Below are 17,298 nucleotides of genomic sequence, written 5' to 3' on the forward strand. Positions count from 1 at the left end.
CAAGCGGTTGTGCAACCCAGACATTTTGAGTATGTGCTCGCTGACAGAACTGTTCTCCTCCATCTTACAACTATAGAACTTGTCAGAGACTTCATATCTCTCGACTCGGGTATGAGCTTGGAAAACCATTTTCAGCTCTTGGTACATCTCATATGCTCCGTGTTGCTCAAAATGCTTTTGGAGCCCCGGTTCTAAGCTGTAAAGCATGCCGCACTGAACCAGGGAGTAATCATCACTACGCGACTGCCAGGCATTCATAACGTCTTGAGTTGCTGGGAAAACAGGTGTGTCACCTAGCGGTGCTTCAAGGAAATATGCTTTCTTGGCAGCTATGAGGATAATCCTCAGGTTACGGACCCAGTCCGTGTAGTTGCTGCCATCGTCTTTCAGCTTGGTTTTCACTAGGAACGTGTTGAAGTTGAGGGCAACATTAGCGTGGGCCATTTGATCTACAAGACATATTGTAAAGATTTTAGACTATTTTCATGATAATTAAGTTCATCTAATCAAATTATTAAATGAACTCCCACTCAGATAGACATCCCTCTAGTCATCTAAGTGATACATGATCCGAGTCAACTAGGCTGTGTCCGATCATCACGTGAGATGGACTAGTCATCATCGGTGAACATCTTCATGTTGATCATATCTTCTATACGACTCATGCTCGACCTTTTGGTCTTCCTTGTTCCGAGGCCATGTTTGTACATGCTAGGCTCGTCAAGTCAAGTGTATTGCGTGTGTAAATCTGGCTTACACCCATTGCATGCGAACATTAGAATCTATCACACCCAATCATCACGTGGTGCTTCGAAACAACGAACCTTCGCAACGGTGCATAGTTAGGGGAGCACTTTCTTGAAATTATAGCGAGGGGTCATCTTATTTAAGCTACTGTCGTTCTAAGCAAATAAAATGTAAAAACATGATAAACATCACATGCAATCAAATAGTGACATGATATGGCCAATATCATTTTGCTCCTTTCGATCTCCATCTTCGGGGCGCCATGATCATCATCGTCACCAGCATGACACCATGGTCTCCATCATCATGATCTCCATCATTGTGTCTTCATGAAGTTGCCTCGCCAACTATTACTTCTACTACTATGGCTAACGGCTAGCAATAAAGTAAAGTAATTACATGGCGTTTTCATTGACATGCAGGTCATATAATAAATTAAGACAACTCCTATGGCTCCTGCCGGTTGTCATACTCATCGACGTGCAAGTCGTGATTCCTATTACAAGAACATGATCAATCTGATACATCACATATATCATTCATCACATCCTTTTGGCCATATCACATCGCACGGCATATGCTGCAAGAACAAGTTAGACGTCCTCTAATTGTTGTTGCAAGTTTTTACGTGGCTACTATAGGTTTCTAGCAAGAACGTTTCTTACCTATGCCAAAACCACAACATGATATGCCAATTTCTATTTACCCTTCATAAGGACCCTTTTCATCGAATCCAATCTGACTAAAGTGGGAGAGACAGACACCCGCTAGCCACCTTATGCAACTAGTGCATGTCAGTCGGTAGAACCAGTCTCACGTAAGCGTACGTGTAAGGTCGGTCTGGGCCGCTTCATCCCACGATGCCGCCGAATCAAGATAAGACTAGTAACAGCAAGTAAATTGACAAAATCGATGCCCACAACATCTTGTGTTCTACTCGTGCATAGAAACTATGCATAGACCTACCTCATGATGCTACTGTTGGGGATCGTTGCAGAAATTAAAAAATTCTACGCATCACCAAGATCAATCTATGGAGAGACTAGCAACAAGAGTGAGGGGAGTGCATCTTCATACCCTTGAAGATCGTGATGCAGAAGCATTACAAGAACGCGGTTGGAGGAGTCGTACATGCAGCGATTCAGATCGCGGTCGATTCCGATCTAAGCGCCGAACAACGGCGCCTCCGCGTTCAACACACGTGCAGCCCAGTGACGTCTCCCGCGTCTTGATCCAGCAAGGAGGAGGGAGAGGTTGGGGAAGACAACTCCAGCAGCAGCACGACGGTGTGGTGGTGGTGGAGCTGTGTGGTTTCCAGCAGGGCTTCGCCAAGCACTACGGAGAACGAGGATGTAGAGAGGTAGGGCTGCGCCGAGAGAGAGAGAGAGTCTCATGTGTTTGGCAGCCCCTAAACCCCCACTATATATAGGAGGAGGGGAGGTGGCTGCGCCCCCTCTAGGGTTCCTACCCTAGGGGGTGCGGCAGCCCTAGATGGGATTGGAGGGGGCGGCCAAGAGGGGTGAGGGAGTCCTGGATTAGGGGGTCTCCGGACAGCCGGACTATATCCTTTGGCCGGACTGTTGGACTATGAAGATACGAGATTGAAGACTTCGTCTTGTGTCCGGATGGGACTCTACTTGGCGTGGAAGGCAAGCTAGGCAATACGGATATGTATATACCCTCCTTTGTAACCGACCTTGTGTAACCCTAGCCCCCTCCAGTGCCTATATAAATCGAAGGGTTTTAGTCCATAGGACAACATACGATCATACCATAGGCTAGCTTCTAGGGTTTAGCCTCTTTGCTCTCGTGGTAGATCAACTCTTGTAATACTCATATCAAGAACAATCAAGCAGGACGTAGGGTATTACCTCCATCAAGAGGGCCCGAACCTGGGTAAACATCGTGTCCACTGCCTCCTGTTACCATCCGCCTTAGACGCACAATTTAGGACCCCCTACCCGAGATCCGCCGGTTTTGACACCGACATTGTTGCTTTCATTGAGAGTTCCACTGTGTCGTCACCATAAGGCTTGATGGATCCTTCGATCATTGCTAACGATGCGGTCCAGGGTGAGGCTTTCCTTCCCGGACAGATCTTCGTATTCGGCGGCTTCGCACTGCGGGCCAATTTGCTTGGCCATCTGGAGCAGATCGGAAGCTATGCCCCTGGCCATCAGGTCAAATTTCGAAACTTGAACTACACCGCCGACATCCGCGGAGACTTGATCTTCGATGGATTCGAGCCCATGCCGGACGCGCCGCACAGTCACGACGAGCAAGACGTAACTCTGCCGTCGGACAGTGTTCGGGAGATCGCATCCGCAGCTACTCCGGCCGTTAATCCGGACCAAATCGCGCCATCCGAGAGCGGAGGGATAGACCCCGCCATGGAGGCCGCACTCTCAGTGGCGTTAGAGCCAGATACTGACTTCACCCCTTTCGAGAGCCGCGTCGCCGAACCACTGGGTTTATCCCTGGCCACGGACTCCGAGCCGCCCACATCCGTGCCTGTCGAATCCGACGGGGCACCGATCATGGAGTTCACCTCCGCGGATATCTTTCAACACTCACCTTTCGGAGATGTGCTAAATTCATTAAGGTCTCTCTTCCTGTCAGGAGAACCTTGGCCAAACTATGTCTAGCTAGAATGGGATGCGGATGACGAAGAAATTCGCTCCCACCCACCACCCACTTAGTAGCCACTATCGACGACTTAACCGACATGCTTGACTTCGACCCCGAATACATCGACGGCATGGACGACGATGCAGGAGACGAACAGGAACCACCGCCCATAGGGCGTTGGACCACCACTTCATCACATGACGTATACATGGTGGATACACTCAGAGAGGGCAATGGCAAAGAGACAGCGGAGGATGCCCCCTCCAAGCAACCCCGGCGCCGACGTCAGCGGCGCCGCTCTAAGTCCCGCCATAACAAAAACAACGATAACAGCGCAAGAGGAAATAATAGTCCAGTCGACTCTAGAAGAAACGACGACTGCACCACCCCGGTGGCAGAGCACGATCAAGATGCAAACTGCAAACATAGTACGTATCCGACGTCCGACCATGACGACGCCAAGAATAAGCCTCATCAAACCCCGTCTGGGGAAGAAAACAGTCCGGACGAAGATGCACACATCATCCCGGAAACGCACTTGGAGCAAGAAAACCTCCGCAGAAGGCTTATTGCCACAACGACGAGCCTAAATAAACAGAAGCAAAGGCTCAAGGTCGCACAAGATACGCTCAACGGCAAGTGGAACAAAGTAACAAAGTATGGTGGGAGTTACCATAAAAATAGCTATCCAAAGTGCAAGCTATTACCGGAATTCAACGATGAGGCCTTAGAGCCCATACAGCCGAAAAGTGATACGGCCAATCGGCCGGATCCACCACCTTGTGAACGGGATAGAGCGGCTAACAAAGTCGTGCATAAGTCAACACACGATCTACGTGAGAACCCGCGTCAAAAATCCAGCGTGACCAGATCTATCTATGGATCTAGGAAGCGCGCTACGGTACAAAACCAACACCGAATATTACAGCCGTTCGAACACCATGGCGCATCCCATTACAGGGGTTTCACACACCCCTTATGTTTCACTGATGAGGTGCTAGATCATGAATTCCCAGAGGGATTCAAACCGGTGAACATAGAGGCGTACGATGGAACCACATACCCTGGAGTATGGATAGAGGACTTCATCCTCCATATTCATATGGCTCGTGGAGATGATCTCCATGCCATTAAATACTTGCCCCTCAAGCTTAAAGAGCCAGCTCGGCACTGGCTGAAAAGCCTCCCCGAAAACTCAATTGGAAGTTGGGAGGAGCTCGAGGACGCTTTTCGGGCCAATTTTCAAGGAACTTATATCCGACCTCCGGATGCAGATGATTTAAGTCATATAATCCAACAGTCCGGAGAGTCCGCTCGAAAGCTTTGGAACAGATTCCTCACCAAGAAGAACCAAATTGTCGACTTTCCGGACGCCGAAGCCTTAGCAGCTTTTAAACACAGCGTCCGAGACGAATGGCTCGCCAGACACCTCGGTCAAGAAAAACCGAGAACAATGGCAGCCCTAACAAGCCTCATGACCCGCTTTTGTGCGGGCGAGGACAGCTGGTTGGCCCATAGCAGCACCGGCGACCCAAGCACATCCGAAGTCAGGGATGGCAATGGTAAACCACGACGCAACAAAAACAAGCGTCAAATTAAAGAAGGTAGCCCAGATAACACGGCAGTAAACGCCGGATTCAGGGGCTCCCGACCAGGTCAGCGGAAAAAGCCTTTCAAAGGCAGCAGAGAAGGACAATCTGGCCTAAACAAAATTGTTGCCAAACTCTGTCAGATTCATGGCACCCCAGACAAACCTGCAAATCATACCCACCGAGAATGTTGGGTCTTCAAGCAGGCCGGTAAGCTAAATGCCTAACACAAAGGGGAAGAGACACCAAGCGAAGACGAGGATGAACCTCGCCAGCAAAACGCCAGAGGACAGAAAAAGTTCCCACAAGAGGTTAAAAGAGTAAACGTGATCCATGTGACAAAGAGGAGAAGCAATCATGCACTCCGATGCACATGCGCCATAGAGCCCGTCACCCCTAGGTTCAACCCCTAGTTGGCCTGCCCGATCACTTTTGATCGTCGGGATCACGTTACAAATATCTGGCGTGAAGGACTGACGGCCTTGGTGTTAGACCCAATAATAAATGGGTACCATTTCACATAGGTCCTCATGGACGGCGGCAGTGATCTAAATCTGATATATCAGGACACAGTCCGCAAAATGGGGATAGATCCGACACAAATAAGCCACAGTAATACTACCTTAAAGGGAGTAATACCAGGCCAAGAGGCCCGCTGTACGGGCTCTCTACTACTAGAGGTAGTATTCAGTTCTCCCGATAACTTCCGAAGCGAAAGGTTAACTTTTCACATTGCCCCATTCCGAAGTGTCTATCAAGCACTACTCGTAAGAATGGCTTTCGCACATTTTAACGCAATACCGCATTATGCTTTTCTCAAGCTTAAGATGCCCGGTCCACGCGGCATCATCTCGGTTAGCGGAAATACCGAACGTTTCCCACGTACGGAAGAGGATGCGGCGGCTCTAGCAGCCAGAAACTAGACGGGCTCACCAACCAGAAAAATGGCAGGTCGTCAAGACCACGAACACGGTCAAACGAATCCAGCGTTCCACCATATATACACGAGACTGGTTTGGTGATCAAACCCTCATAAACGACACCAGGGGCTTCCCGCGTGTAATCAGGGCCAGCCTGGCTCAACTTTGCTTCTCTTGAATTTTGATAGTTCATTGATAATAACCAACTCTTCCTTTTTTTTGGCACGGCAACTTTCACCTAAGTTCTTTCCTTTTGCAGATGACAATCGTGCTACACCCGTCCAGGACACAGCACAATGGAGACACAGGCACAGACGTGCAGTAGGGACCGCCCAAAGGTTTCTTTTTAGATTAAGACCCTGCGTAAACCTTTTTTACTGTCTCTTGTTGCCCACATCCTCCGGATACTCCACACAACCGAGAAGGATGCTGGCGTCATTGGCATGTGGCCATGCCAGAATTTTGCATGTACCTGGACACATGGGGTTTCTTATTAAGGGCATTGTTTAGCCCGGTATATGTTATAAAGACCGAACACCTTAGGGAGTGTTCGGCGTCGCGAGTCTGGACCTATATGCATCAGCTCCGAATCATGTCTTTGGTCAAATGTTGGGTTTGCCCGGCCCCCACGTTTTGGTACCTTACGTTCCGTTATATCGGCTAAGGTAGCACTGGGAGAACTACTGCGATTGTGCCCTGGTTCATCCGAGTGAGCACCTCAGTAGAGAAAGACGAAAACTGACTGTCATGATATAGCGAGAGACTAGTCAACCACTCGATGACTCATCAGAATCTATGGGATTCCTCCGCATTAACGAAGGGCCGTTTCCCGATCATGTACGTATGAGCCCCGTATTCGGACAAGCCAGAAGTACTAGCCCCACTGTCAAACTCCTATGGCTAAGTGAAAGTGTTAAAGCAATATAGTCCGATTGCCTCGTTCCCTACGCTATCACCTCCTTATTGGACCAAGACGTTGGATCAAGTGTGGATATGCATCTTTTGTGAACACCCCCGCATTATATACGTGGGGGTGGAAGCCGACGACTGCAAATTTTCAAGTTATACACATATATACATAAACGGCCGCACAGGAGGCACCATAGTACTTTCGGGAAAAAGTATAAATACAGATGTCAGTGTCAAAACCAGCAGATCTCGGGTAGGGGGTCCCGAACTGTGCGTCTAGGATCGATGGTAACATGAGGCGGGGGACACGATGTTTTTACGCAGGTTCGGGCCCTCTCGATGGAGGTAAAACCCTACTCCTGCTTGATTGATTTTGATGATATGAGTATTACAAGAGTTGATCTACCACGAGATCTAAGAGGCTAAACCCTATAAGGCTAGCCTATGGTATGGTTGTTGTATGCGTTATCTATCGACTAGCCTGGCCTCGGTTTATATAATGCACCAGAGGCCTAGGATAACAAGAGTCCTAGCCAAATACGCCGGTGGGGAGGAGTCCTTGTCTTGATCACCAAGTCTTGTGGAATCTTCCATGTATGCGGCAGCTATCCGAACTGGCCCATGAGTATACGGCCACGGGGGTCCTCGGCCCAATCTAACAGATCGGGAGATAACATGGTGAGTACCCCCTAGTCCAGGACACCGTCAGTAGCCCCCTGAACCGGTCGTCAAGTTAGGGACGCTCCTCGATTCTTCCGAACTGTTCTTCATCTTCAGTTGTCGGTCTTGAAAACTGGTTCAACAAATCTTCCCATCTTCTATCTTGAGGATTGCCGAGCTAAATCGGAAGATCTCACACGTCGGGTATCTGAGGAGCCCTTTAAGTCTTCGGCCTTTATCGATGCCTTTGTTATTTTTATGCCACACCTTGGGTTTGAAGTTGTTCCCGGGCGGCAGGGTCGTCTTGCGTCCGAGCTCCAACGCCGGACTACATTCGAGGTATCTTTTGCAGCCGAGCACCAACGCCGGACTGCTTTCTGAGCTCCAACGCCGGAATGTATCTGAGCTCCAACGCCGGACTATGTCCAAACTCCAACGCCGGCCATATCCGGGCTCCAATGCCAGACTATATCCGAGGTGTCATATTACCTTGGTTCAAAAAAGTTGAAGGAGTTTAGCCGAGCTTAATGCCAGAAATGCCCTCTATGGAGCCAGCCACTAGTGCCCGAGCTTTATGCCGGACTGCTTCCGAGGTGGTGCACCACCCCGACTGCGAGCCGATTTTTTGTCAATATTTTTGATTGGTGCAATTTATTCTCTGCCGAGATATATAGCCAGTAGCCTCAAGGTGTGTATCGGTCTTAAACCCGAGATGCACCTGAAGGATGACGTAAGACCGCTGATCCCAGTAGCCGCTGAGACTCAGGTTGATTTGAAAAATCGGCCTGAGGATCAAGTCCTAGCTCGGCAGAATACTTCGGGACACAAAAAGCGGTGTGCTCAGTCCTCGAGACTCAGGTTGGGTGCGGCCGACCAACCTGAGGATCAAAATCTCCTCAGAAACTATATTGCACATAAACTTTTCTGCATTGGACAGGAAATGCAGTAGCCCCCGAGACACTGGTCGGGTGGCAACACCAGATCAGGGGATCGATGTGCCCCTTTAATATTTGTAATTAATAAGCCCGAAGCCCAGTAGCCCCCGAGCCTTAATGCGGGCATGGGTGGCCGAATTAAGGATTGATATCCATAGTAAAATCACAAATTGTGCGTAATGACTCTATGTATCCAAGTACTTTACGTCATTAATGCTCGGATCCGCATTGTACAAAACTTTGTTGACCGACCATCGGCTTCCACCTCCTCGGGCAGTAGCTGAGGAGTGTTTGTCCTACTTTATAAAGCCTTTATGAGGGCAAAGATTTACAACAAACAAGGCAATCTGGCCATACGGTTTTATAAACGAAGGTATGCAGAGAGATATGCTATATTACTGTTTAACATAAGAAATGTCTTCCAAAGAAAATAGTCCCGCCATCGGTTCCTCTCTTTGGGTTGCATGCTAAGCATGATCATGAAACCTCAGCTCTAATGTAAGAGCAAAATATTGAGGATTTAGTTTGGGAGGCCAGTTACTAGCCCCCGGTAGTGTTCGGCGACAGTCGAGGTCAAGCCGTAAACACTTCGGCCAATGTTATGAATGGCCCATCATTTAACACAGTCATCGGATCGCTGACCAGTTTACGCTTATTGTGACAGTCGGTTTTTGGCTTTCTCCACTGAGGTGCTTAACCATGTGAGCTGGAAGCACAATCATAGTGGTTCTCCCTTTGCACACCTAGCCGAACAAAGCGGAACGTAGGAGGCAAGCGCAGGAGCCGGGCAACCCAACTATTGATCGAAGACACAATTCGAAACCAATGCATATATATCAATATCCGAGAATGTTTTTGCCGAATCTCTCAAGGTGTCCGGCGTTGCACTTGCGAGACTTGTGCTGAAAACACACAAATAGTTTAGAAGTGCCAAAAGCTTGGAAAACCAAAAAACGTCAGTAAAAACATGACGTCCGACAAAGATCAAGTGTTTGGTGCCAATCCGAAAATTGGAAGAGAAAAAAATTATGCTTCTGTCGTGTTTTGACAACGACCAAGAAGAAAACACATTTACAGCTCATATATAAATTTTAAGAGCCCCCAAGTGACTTGGGTAAAAGAATTTTATGTATAATGATTGTATGTACCGAAGTACTTATATCATATATGTGTTCACCCGAACTTTAAACGCGTCTTAACCGACCGTCGGCTTCTCCCTCTTTGGCCAAGGGCCGAAGAGTGTCATGTACTCCACCTGTCGAGAGTACCGATGGTGTTTTCGATGACCAGGCAATCAGGTCATAAGGTTGTAACAGACAAAGCGCGCTCAGGGAACTTATGCAATATTACTAATGAAGTGTAAGAAGCATCTTCGAAGAAAATAGTACCCCCACCGATACCTTTCTTCGGTGCTCATTATTACTATGAGACTTGTGCAATAGATTTTTTGTACTCATGAGTTCCGTTGTGTGCCGACCATGATTGAAAACAATAAGAGCGCTAGCTTTCGGCTTCACCCAGTCTGAGGTCAGAGCTTGGATGACCCGGTTGTGACAATCGCAGAGGTGCTCCCTTTACTCCCTATGTCGGTGTTCTGGGAACGGGGGTCCCCAGACTTGCCTGCCTGCGGCCTGCGGCGTGGCTCAAGTGGGGGCCCAGTGCGGCCCATCTTCATCAGCTCAAGCTCAAGACCCTCGCAAGGAGCCGAGCTTCGCGGGGCGGATGACAGAAAGCTTCCTCAGAGGCAGCCTCATTAGGCAGGCTCGCGAGGAGGCGGAGAGATCAAGGCAGGGGTACCTCGCGAGGAACCCGTGACGCAAGCCATGACGATCGAGACCAGGCGGGCGCTGGCCTGCGCAGTGTCCTTGTTTCCCCTTTGGTGCAAAGGGGGCAAGCACATGCCAAGGCATTGGGCAAAGGTTGCCATTCCGGTGCAACGAGACCAAGACTAGCAGAGCGGTAGCGGGAGGTCACCGTGGAGCCCAAGACGGTGTCATCACCAGTACTTTTGGCAGCCGAAGACCGCCTTTGGTCAGGATAACTTGTACTACATGTTCCCCTTCAAAATGGCCAATTGTTGGAGCCCTTCCCGCTCATTATTTGGGGAGAGGCCCAGGGCCTCTATAAATAGAGCTAGCCACCACAGAGTAGAGGCATCGAGAAGACAAGGAGAGATCTGGTAGAACCCTAGCAGAGAGAGAGAGGCGACTGAACTCACCCTAGCAGTTCATCGCACCAGCTCAAGAACACCTCTCGCGAGGCTGTTCTTCCCTTGTACTATTCGTCATCAGCCCCTGAGGCAATCCACCACACCACACACTGGAGTAGGGTATTACACCACAACGGTGGCCCGAACCAGTATAAACCTCGTGTCCCTTGTGTTGTTCGTTGTTTTCCAACTTAGATCACGCGAGGAGATTGGACATAGATCGGTAGGGGAGAGATCTCCACAAGCACCCCATTGTTCGAACCTCAAGGGTCTGCCGGAACCCGTAATCCGACATTTGGCACGCCAGGTAGGGGTGCGCCGGAGTCCTCCCTCCTGACGACCCGCTCTCCCCCAACATCGCATCCCGCCCTCATGGCGGACAATGCGCCACCCGCTCCAGCAACGGTTGTCGACACTGGGGCCAGGGGGCTCCGGGCCTTGGCCCCGACTTGCGACCGGTGTAGTGGACGCGCAAGTTCAGGCCCGAGACACCGCCGCGCTACGACGGCGCGACGGACCCGATGATTTTCCTCCTGGCATACGAGGAGGCCGTCCTCAGAGCCGGGGGCGATGACCTGGTGATGGCCAATTGGTTACCCATGGCCCTCACCGGCATCCCACGCGTGTGGCTCCTCCACCTGCCGACAGCCTCTGTCACCTCCTGGGAGGAGCTGCGCGACCTCTTCCTCGCCCATTTCGCTACACCAGCGCCGCCCGTCATCACAGCTCTCCTGGGTGGCTCCCAGGCACCACCCTTGAGCCATCATGTCAAGCCGTTCACCCGCCGGATCAGCACCGCCTCCAAGCGCCGAGAAGCCCCCCCGGGCTGGGTGGCGCCCGAGGCCGATCTAACCTTCGACTCGGAGGACCACCCCTTCAACCCCATTGGTTCGGGCGCGTTCCCGATGCTGTGCACCCCCACCATCTACCAAGTGGCCGTCACCAGGACCCTCATCGACGGTGGTGCCGGCCTCAACGTGCTCTTGGTGGAGGCCTTCAGCCTCCTCCACGTGCCGCTGGAGCGGCTCCGACCCAGCAGGCCTTTCTCGGGCGTCGAAGCCGGTTCCACCGCCTCCTTGGGACATATCCGCCTCCCAGTGACCTTCGGCACCTGCGACAACTTCCGTACGGAGCTGATCGACTTCGACATTGCCCCCGTCGGCCTCCCCTACAACGCCATCCTCAGCTATCCGGCCTTGGCTCGGTTCATGGCAGCAACTCACCCGGCGTACAACCTCATGAAGATGCCTGGGAGCAGCGGCATCCTCACCGTGTCAGGAGACACAAGGGATGCGCTGCAGGTGCTCCAGCTTGTTTTCAGGGCTGCCGTGGTGGCGCAACCCACTAGCACTGACGCCCTTGAGCCCAAGGTGGCTGCGCCGACTAAAAAGAAGCAGTTGTTCACCCAAGACAAGGCAGAAACCAAGTAGGTACCAGTCAACGAGTACGGGTCCGTTAGCGCCACCTTCACCATAGGGGCCAACCTCGAGCCCGAGCAGGAGAAAGCCCTGATCAGGTTCCTGCATGCGAACAAGAAGGTGTTTGTGTGGTAACCTGATCATTTAGCAGGGGTCCCAAGGGAAGTGATTGAGCATCACCTCAACGTGTGCCCCAACGTGCGCCCCGTGAAGCAGAAGGCAAGGCGGCAGTCTACTGAGAAACAGGTTTTCATCATTCAAGAGACTCGGAAGCTAGAGGCGGCAGGAGTTATCCGCGAGGTCCGCTACCCTGATTGGCTGGCTAATCCGGTCGTTGTGCCAAAAAAGGGAGGAAAGGAGCGCATGTGCGTCGACTTCACCAAACTCAACAAGGCCTGCCCGCAGGATCCATTTCCGCTCCCCCGCATTGACCAGATAGTCGACTCCACCGCAGAGTGTGACCTATTGTGCTTCCTAGATGCCTTCTCGGGCTATCACCAGATCAAGATGGCGGTAGAAGACATGGAGAAGATGGCTTTCCTGACCCCGTGTGGAGAGTACTGCTATACGTGCATGCCGTTTGGGTTGCGCAACACAGGCACGACCTTTCAGCGGCTGATGCACATCGCCTTAGGCCTGCAACTCGGGAGGAACGCTGAAGCTTACGTCGATGACATTGTGGTGAAGTCTCGTGAGGCAAGAACCCTGATACAGGACCTGGAAGAAACCTTCGCAAGCCTCAACGAAGTGGACCTATGGCTCAACCCGGAGAAGTGCATGTTTGGAGTCCCCTCGGGAAAGCTCCTGGGTTTCGTCGTATCCCATAGGGGCATCGAGGCCAACCTGGAGAAGGTCAAGGCAGTCGAAGACATGAGCCCGCCAAGGACCCTTAGAGAAATGCAGAAGCTCACCGGGCGTGTAACTGCGCTGGGGCGTTTCATCTCCAAGCTGGGGGAACGAGCGCTGCCCTTCTTCAAGCTGATGAAGAAAAAGGGTCCCTTCGAATGGACTGAAGAGGCCGACAAGGCATTCCAAGACCTCAAGAGGTACCTTACCAGTCCACCAGTAATGGTAGCTCCGCATCCTCGGGAGCCCCTGGTGCTCTACCTTGCGGCCACCCCCTACTCCGCTAGCGCAACCCTGGTAACGGTTAGGGAGGAGCGCTGTGCCAAGGCCGCATCGACCGTCCGAACTGAAGCAAAGCAGAGCCAGGAGGGCCTCGCGAAGGCCGCAACCAAAGCCAGAAAGGAACAACCGCAGCAGGAGAACGCACCCAGAGCAGGAGAGGCCTCTTCAGGCGACCAAGCACTGGGAGCTCTATCGTCTCAAGAGATGCCTCGACCTCTGGAGGACGCAAGCAGCGCCAGCACCCTCAACCTCGTCGAGCATCCCGTGTACTTCGTCAGCATGGTGCTACGGGACGCAAGGGCACGGTATCCCATGCCTCAAAAACTCCTCCTTGCGCTACTAGTGGCCTCACGCAAGCTGCGCCATTACTTCCAAGGACATCCCATCAAATTCGTCTCAGCATACCCCTTGGAAAGAGTGCTCAGGAGCCCCAACTCAGCTGGAAGGGTTGCTGAATGGAACATGAGCTACATGCATTTCAGCTAGAATTCAGTACGACCAGAGTCATCAAGGGAGCCGCACTTGCGGATTTCATGGCAGAATGGGCAGAAGCGCCGGGTCTCGAGGCAGGCGAAGACCGATCACTTTCCCCGGGAAGTGAAGCACCGGATGGCTGGTCATGTACTTTGATGGGGCGTTCTCCCGACACAGTGCGGGAGCTGGCGCAGTGCTCGTATCCCCTACCCAGGACAAACTCTAGTACGTCGTACAACTCTGCTTCCAGCACGGAGAAAAGGTCTCCAACAACATAGCGGAGTACGAAGGCCTAATAGCAGGCTTGAAGGACACAACTGCCTTAGGGGTGAAGTGCCTCATCATCAAGGGCGATTCGCAGCTCCTCGTCAACTTCTCCAACAAGATATACGAGCCAAAGGACGAGCACATGGAAACCTACCTTGCTGAGGTTCGCAAGATGGAGAAACAGTTCTGGGGGCTGGAGTTGCAGCATGTGCCTCGCGGCACCAATCAGGAGGCTGATGACATTGCCAAGAGGGCATCTAGGCGGCTGCCTCAGGAGCCTGGCGTCTTTGAGGAGCGGCTCTTCAAACCCTCGGCGGTGCCGTCACTGTCGAGCATGGCGCAACCAAGGGAGGAGCCCCCTCAGCCGCCTGCCTCAGGAGCCCCGGTCTGCGGCCCAGCCTCAGGGGCACGCCTGCTCCTGGCGTTAGAGCCTCGGGAAGGGTGTTGGATCCCGGAGCTCAAGAACTACCTGATGCAAGGGACTCTGCCGGAGAATCAGGAGGAAGCGGAGCGTGTGGCGCGGCAGGCCACGGCTTATTGCATCAGGGATGGAGAGCTCTACAGGAAGCGACCAAATGACGTGTCCCTACATTGCATCTCCCGAGAGGAAGGGAAGGAGCTACTGGCGGACATACACGGCGGAGACTGCGGGCACCACTCATCGTCATGGACCCTCGTCGGCAAGGCATTCCATAGTGGATTCTATTGGCCCACGGTGCTCAATGACGCCGTTGAGCTTGTGAAGGCTTCCTCGTCTACGGAGCGGAGGCTGTTCTCCCTCACGAGGTCAGGCGTCGCTCCACACGGGTCCTGGCGTTCGATGAGATGTAGCAGGACGCCATGCAGGGGACGGATCTCGTGCTAGGGGAGAAACACCATCGAGAAGCCGCGCTACGAGCGGCAAGGTATCAACAAGCGCTGCGACGATACCACTGCCGCAACATCCGCCCCAGAACTCTTGAGGTAGGGGATCTCGTGCTCAGACGGGTTCTCTCCAGGGAGGGGCTGCACAAGCTCTCTCCCATGTGGGAGGGCCCATTCAAGGTTGTTCATGTTTCCAGGCCTGGCTCCACGCGCTTGGAGACCACGGAGGGGGTACCCATCCAGAACGCATGGAACATTCAACATCTCCGGAGGTTCTATCCCTGAGCAAGGCCTAGCGCCTAGGAAAGGCCCGGTGCCTGTGAAGAAGGCGAATGCCTGTGAAGCTGTTGCGTTTTGGGAAAGGCCCGGTGCCTATGAAGAAGGCGAATGCCTGTGAAGCTGCTGCATTTTGGGAAAGGCCTGGTGCCTGTGAAGAAGGCAAATGCCTGTGAAGCTCACCACCCGTGACACGCTCATGTAATAATGAGTGGGGCTGTACACGCCCCGGAGTCTCCGGAGTGCCGCCCTCGGGCCTCGGGGGCTCCCGCCCACGCCCAGTGGCAGCACTTAGCTCCGTGCTGGTGAGAAGACGTCGAAGACCAGAATAGGTGCCGGACGCGGCTTTCCCATTTGCTTTCTGCAGTTGGCTTGTTTATTCCTGTTTGAAGTTTTATTGGAGTTGCTGATGTTCCTGGCTTGTGACTCTTTGTCTTTCTCGCTCGCTTGCCTCGTTTTCTCTCGCACAAGTCCCGCGAGGGAGTCGCGGGCGCCCTCGCGAGTGTTTTCCGACCCGATCATTTGGAGCCTTCCTATCCGAGTCCTCTGCGGGAGCACCCCTCCCAGTCCGTGCCCCACGGGCATCGCAACACGAGCGCAGGACCTAGGCCGATCGCCCCCACAACCAAGATCGTAAGCTACCCCCTCTACTGATCCTTGAAGGGCACGAAGCACACGACGAGGCCACGGCCTCGGGAGGCGAGGATCGCGCCAAGCCCCACCGAGCTAAAACAGTTCCCGCACATGGGTGCGCGACGCAGAAACACAGCGCATAAATAGCGGAAACAACACGATGGTTAAACAGCTGTAGTTCTAACACACCCCCGCGGGGCCCTACATTACTTCCTATTTCTACGCAGGATAAGAAAGAAAACAAAGCGGGCGCGATTCGTCCGGCGCCAACCCACAGCGAAAGCTCGAGCTGCTCCTGGGGCTCAGGCGGATCCCTCCTCTCGCTTCACCGGGGCGCGACAGTGGGCTGACCTGCTACCTTCACCCAGGCGGGCGCGACAGCGCGGGGGCTGGTCGCGGCCACCGCTGGAGGAGCTGCTGCCCGAGAAGGGGTCACCGAAGCTCAGCGAACCCCGAGCACCGCCGCCGGTACACCAGTCGCCACCTTCATCCTGGTCAGTGCCGGGGCTGGGCAGGCGGCCGCGGTCGTCGTCTTCAGGGCAGCACCCGGCACGGCGACCATCTTCCCCAAACACCCTCACGTAGAGGGTGGCGTCGCCATCGAACTCGAAGTACAGGGTACACCACCGGCCCAGGCCGCGCGCGCGGGTAAACGTTTGCCGGTTTCTCTGCATGCAGGGACTTGTCAAGTCGTGCGGTCGTCGAGGCATCGTGGGGAAGCGCAGTCGCCCACGTCCAATCAATCGCCACGCGACGCCCAAGGCCGCAGGCTGTTAGGGCCCGCGGCGCTTCACGCTTGCCCCTTCGCTTTCCTCCTAGGCCAAGCCCGGGCGCGCCTTGGGCCCAGGGGCTACTGTTGGTGTTCTGGGAATGGGGGTCCCCAAACTTGCCTGCCTGCGGCCTGCGGCGTGGCTCAAGTGGGGGCCCAGCGCGGCCCATCTTCATCAGCTCAAGCTCAAGACACTCACGAGGGGCCGAGCCTCGCGGGGCGGACGATAGAAAGCTTCCTCAGAGGCAGCCTCATTAGGAAGGCTCGCGAGGAGGCGGAGAGATCAAGGCAGGGGTACCTCGCGAGGAACCCGTGACGCAAACCATGACGATCGAGACCAGGCGGTCGCCGGCCTGCGCAGTGTCCTTGTTTCCCCTTTGGTGCAAAGGGGGCAAGTGCAGGCCAAGGCATCGAGCAAAGGTTGCCATTCTGGTGCAACGAGACCAAGACCAGCAGAGCGACAGGACGGAGGTCACCGTGGAGCCCAAGACGGCGTCATCACCAGTGCTTTTGGCAGCCGAAGACCACCTTTGGTCAGGATAACTTGTACTATATGTTCCCCTTCAAAATGGCCAATTGTCGGCGCCCTTCCCGGTCATTATTTGGGGAGAGGCCCAGGGCCTCTATAAGTAGAACTAGCCACCAGAAAGTAGAGACATTGAGAAGGCAAGGAGAGATCTGGTAGAACCCTAGCAGAGAGAGAGAGGCAACTGAACTCACCCTAGCAGTTCATCGCACCAGCTCAAGAACACCTCTCGCGAGGCTGTTCTTCCCTTGTACTGTTCATCATCAGCCCCTGAGGCAATCCACCACACCACACACTGGAGTAGGGTATTACACCACAACGGTGGCCCGAACCAGTATAAACCTCG

Source organism: Triticum urartu, chromosome 3 (assembly GCF_003073215.2).
Source record: "Triticum urartu cultivar G1812 chromosome 3, Tu2.1, whole genome shotgun sequence".
Classification (NCBI taxonomy): domain Eukaryota; kingdom Viridiplantae; phylum Streptophyta; class Magnoliopsida; order Poales; family Poaceae; genus Triticum; species Triticum urartu.